At 46.3% G+C, this 5,228-nt stretch overlaps 1 long non-coding RNA gene across 1 annotated transcript; it reads left to right on the top strand.

The window, feature by feature from the left end:
* The first annotated feature begins 1,491 nt into the window (after positions 1-1,491).
* On the top strand, positions 1,492-4,558 carry LOC100847761 (uncharacterized). The gene is made up of 4 exons (XR_814851.2): positions 1,492-1,573; positions 1,710-1,839; positions 3,663-3,889; positions 4,182-4,558. It is a non-coding gene; the product is annotated as an uncharacterized lncRNA (long non-coding RNA).
* Positions 4,559-5,228: the final 670 nt, after the last annotated feature.

Below are 5,228 nucleotides of genomic sequence, written 5' to 3'. Positions count from 1 at the left end.
AAGTCCATAATGACTGCTAAGTTTTATTGTAAATAAAAAAGTTTGAAAGATGAAAAAAAGAAAAACAGCTAATATATCAATAAACCTGAGCTGTAAGATAAGTCCTATTACTCCAATATGTTGTAGAGGAAAACATCTTTCTACCTAGAACTGTTCCTGGGATTTTTACCTGAGATCCCAATACCAACTTGTTACTGACGACACTCCTCATCCATCCCCACATGGGACTTCCCATCACAGACAGTGGACAGATCAATAACCAAGGCCTTTCCTAGGACATCCTAGAATCTGCTTCCTCCCACCTAACAGCTCATTTTCTACCACAACCCATTCTCTTCCTGCTTTTAAAACTCATTCATTCACAATTCTTTTCTATCTTAAATATAAGCTCCAAAATAACACAAATCTGTTTTGTTTACTGGAGTACGACGTCTGACACATAGTAGGAAATCACTAAATATTTGTGGGATGAATATACATCTCCTGCTTGTCAGCTCAGTTTCCTCCAGCTTCACAGGCAATGAATATTCTTTCACCCAAACATCTAAAGAATCTGAAATGGAGGGGATTCCGTAGCGATCCAGTGGTTAGAACTCCATACTCTCACTCCAAGGACCCAGGTTTGATCCCTGGTTGGGAACTAAATCTCATAAGATGACCAGCCCTCCCTAAAAAAAGAATCTGAAATCGTTCCTCTACCAGAAAACCTCTGTGGCTGGAGAAGGTGGAGACAGCCTGCTTTGATTACCCATAATATCAAATTAAAACTCCCATAGAATCCTTCCCTGATTTTTTTGCCGTGAACTGTGAATGAAGGCACTATCAATCCCGTCAGGGGATTGTCAAAGCCCCATTACTGTCTTTGTTTTATCCTCCTCTTCCAGCTGTCTTTGTCTCATTTCTGCTGGTCTCATTTACTGTCTAAACAAGGTGGTAATGTGCCCTCAGCTCTCTGGCAAACTGGCATGGTCCTAAGTGTAGGAATTTCTTCGATCATTTCACTTGTCTGGCATGCAGCACTGATGAGAAGAACCAACTGAAGTTCCTTGGGTGGATAAGTTAACATGTCATCTGGATATGTTAGTCTGGATGATACTGGACAATGAGATTCACAGTGACAGTGAATCTCGTTTTATGTGTCCTCCCAACTAAGTTCTGTTCATCAAGTCTTTCTTCTCACACTCCCTGCCCTGCCCAGTCACCCCGGTTACTCAGGACTTCTCTCCAGGAAGCAAGGTCTTGACCTGAACAGATTTTTAACCCCATCTGTGCCTCAGAGGAGGAGTTCCCTCCACCATGACACTTTGATCCCCTTGAACTTCCTGCTCCTCCCCAGGCCCTGCCTAAGGGGACCACGTCATCTTCCATTCTCATGCATCTCCTGGCCTCTACAGCCCTCTTCTCTGAGTTCAGATATTCTGTTACCTCCCCATAGCTGGAAGAACAACAGGTCACATACCCAGCCCATGCCCAGCCCCAGTGATACTATAAAGACCTTCTTCGAAAGAGAAAGTAAGAGGTGACATTCTGTGGAGGGATCCTAAGGGACCAGGCATCCAGTCTGCAGCCCCAGGTGCCCCCTACTGGCGTTTTTCCTTGGGTTGAGGACCCATTCTTTGGAGACCCAAACTCCCAGCACTCCAGTCTCAGATATCCACCTTGAGATTCTTCAGAAAGAAGAATCTCAGAATTTTTTCTTTCCATTCTAGGCCTAATCACATCTGGGACTCAGGAAACCTCCTTTCCAGGCGTGGCAGTCAGAGTATCTCAAGATGAAGGAAAAAGCGTTTTCCCTTGAATGCTGGCTGTTGTTTCATCTTCTACTACTTATAGGAAATGGTGAGTGATATAATCTTGAAGTCTGAATAGCATTTGGGGAAAATGTTGTCCAGTCCTGGCACACACACTCTGCCTGTTAGCTCTCAAAGAAGTAAGGACAGATATTTTGCTTTATTCTCTTCCATCCAACCTAGCCTTTGCTCTCTATTCTGTTCCCAGTAACAACTCTTCTGCCCAGAAGTCTGGCCTATTTCCTCTGTAATAAATCAACCCTAAGGACAGATGCATTGGAGTTGGAAGGTATCTTAATGTCTGACCACCCGCAGTAGGCAGGAACCCATTTCCAACATTCCTGAGAGTGGTCACCTAGTCTCTAATTAAGCTTGTAAGTGTTCCACACTCATACAGATTGGATTCTTTCTAGAATTTGCCCCATCATGATGTTGACTCATCTGTTTATGCCCCTGAACAAAACAAATCTATCCCTCTCCATAGGCCAACTTCTCAACTCAATTTCTCACTTAGCTTCTCTCTCTCTCTCTCCCTCTCTCTCTTTTGCGTTTGCAGGATTTTAGTTCCCTGACCACAGATTGAACCCACGCCCTTGGCACTGAAAGCACAGAGTCCTAAGCACGGGATCACCAGGAAATTCCTCTTTTTTCTCTTGACCTTGATCGTAACCCTAATCAGAGGCATTAACAAGGAATTTTTGGACTCTTCCTCTAAATCTAAATTTGTGATATTTATGCTAGTCCAGATGATACTATGAAAGGAATAAGTAAGGGGAAGAAAACCACATCCTAGCAGGAGAACAGAGCCATAGATGCTGCTGCTGCTGCTAAGTCGCTTCAGTCGTGTCTGACTCTGTGCGACCCCACAGACGGCAGCCGACCAGGCTCCCCCGTCCCTGGGATTCTCCAGGCAAGAATACTGGAGTGGGTTGCCATTTCCTTCTCCATAGATGAGGTGAGGGTATATATGCAGCTGGGAGGCCAAGAGCTTGGTTGTTGTTGGGATGGAAAATCAGAACAGGGCAGGAAAGAGCCATGAAATAGAGGGGAAAAGCACAAGCCTCATCTTAATGCTCACTTACTAAGTAAGGAAGTTGGGTCCCTTCCCAGAATCCTGGGAGATCTTATCATTTCGGGCTACCTGCAGCAAGTTCTAAGCCAGGCCAAGTGTCAAGGTCACTTGGGGTCCCGTACCTGGCAGCTCCCAAACTTTTGTGTGCATAAGAATTACCTGACAGTAGTGAAAATACATACTATTTCCCCTCCCAAACCTCCCCTTGATTATTCCTCCCCTGGAAGACAGGTACAATTCTGCTTGGAGAGTAGCTCAATATATACATGTGTATATACACATGGACCCTTCAACAAGCTCTTTTATGTTCTTTATCTGAAGAGAATCATGAATAGTTAGAGAAGGAATAATACCTGTGACCCCAGGTCATGTGACTTCCAAGGTCACGTGACCTAGGATGTAGAATACACAGGTTAAGGGCTGGAGCTAGTGTCAGTCAGCCTTGGTTTAAATTCCTGCTCCATGATCTGCTAGCTGTCTAACTTGGGACCAGGCTTAACTTCTCTGAACCTCAATTTCTCTATCTATAAAATGGGAGTGCTGAAAGTTCCTATCTCATGGAGGTATTGTGAGTATTTGAAGTACTAATTCATATGTGGCACTTAGCACAACTAGGAGCATCGTCATTATTCAATAGATGATAGTTATTATTGCCACTGACTGTGTGGCTGAGCACATGTGCACGTGTACGTGCACACACACACATACACACACACACATTATTGCCATTGGTGGTAGTAGTAGTTGCAGAATCAAACAAAACTTCCAGTGGAACTAACCAGCCATCCTTTGTTAATAAGCCGTAACTTCTACTGCTAACACTACAACCACCTCCCTTGGATTGACCACACTATCCAGTGGAACTGTCACAACCGCTACCATCTCCAGTGTCACCAGCTCAAGTACCGCTCCACCAAGGGAAGAGGAAAACCCTAGCGGACACCTGAGGCCGGGGGAGGTCGTCCTAGTTACTCTGGCCTCGGTTGCGATGGCTGTGATTCTCCTCACTGGGCTTCTCTTCTATTTCGTGAGTGTCTGAAAAAAAAAAAAAGAAACTCCTTTTTTTTTTCCTGAGGGAAAGAGCAGGGAAGTCAGGGAGGAACTAGGCAAGAAACAGCAGGGTGACTGCGGGAGTAACGGGATAAGAAAATCAGGAAAGACAGAAACAGCAGGTTAGAGTCAGCAAGAGAGGGTCACAAAGCCAAGACATTCAGGGGAAAGTGATGAGGGGAAGATGGGAGCCAAAGAAATATGAGGAGGGGGCGAGCACTGGAGGAGGGGGACAAGACTCTGAAACTACTCAGCTTCTTGTCTTCTAGAGAAACTCTCCAAGCCTAAGAAACCTCTTCAACGTAGATCTCTTGCCGCCCCCACTGCTATGCCCTTCACGGCTGTTACGAAGTCCCAGAAGGGTCCAGGGCGACCGTAACTGACTTCAGAGGAGAGCTGTCTTCTCCTTCAGCCAGAGAGCTGACTGGGAGACAAGCATGGCCCTGAGTGTCCCTGAAGGCAGAAGCAACACAGTCCTCGGGGGCAGAGAGGCTGCTGACCTGAATCGAGAGGTTAAGTGCCCCCCCCGTTCCTGCTCCTCCCAACTGTTCTTCAGCCTCCTTCCCAGCTTGATTCTTCCAACAAAAGGAGGCTGTAGCTGTGACTGAATTGTTGAATAAATGCATCTAATATATGTGGAACCAGACACTGTGGGTATGTGTTTATACATTGCTGTGAATAAAGATTCGTAAAGACCCTCCTTCCCTATGTTCTCCCAGCTCAGGAATCCCTAGAGTGAAATCCAGACTGTGTATTTATCCCCTTTTCTTCCCCATTCCCTGAGGGTCTCCAGGCTGATGGAAGAATGGAATCAGGAAAGGGTGGGGGGAGAAAGTGCTGGGCTTCACAGGTTTGTGTTGCACAATCAGAAAACAGTTGCTGTGCGAGTTCAGAGCACAAGTTCCCAGATAGTGAAGCAGAGAAGGTGTTGCTCACATGGCTGCCCCCAGAGGTGGCACATTTCGTGGTTCCCTGGCCACACAGGTTTGCTCTTCACTGGAAAGACAGGTGTGAGTTGGCACCTGTCTCGCCTGCAGGCTCGCAGCCCCAGCAGCCGTCCTGGGCAGAGAAGTGTGATCCCAGTTTCTGCAAGGGTGGGCTCAGCCTCCGCGGCCAGGAGCCAAGTTCTTGGCACTTCCCACAAAGCCAGGTCTCAGAACAGGGCCAAAAAATCCATGTGTCAGCACCCAACCATGCTGAAAGCCAAGGCCTCGTTTAGGATTCTGGTGCAACTTGCTCATCACACACATTCACTGACCCTTTCTCATGCTAATGAATCACTCACCTTTGTTTCATGTTTTCACTTGGCTTTTGCT

This window comes from Bos taurus, chromosome 23, assembly GCF_002263795.3.
Source record: "Bos taurus isolate L1 Dominette 01449 registration number 42190680 breed Hereford chromosome 23, ARS-UCD2.0, whole genome shotgun sequence".
Lineage (NCBI taxonomy): Eukaryota > Metazoa > Chordata > Mammalia > Artiodactyla > Bovidae > Bos > Bos taurus.
The sequence above is the reverse complement of the archived record's forward strand: the minus strand, read 5'-3'. Positions and strand labels throughout refer to the sequence as shown.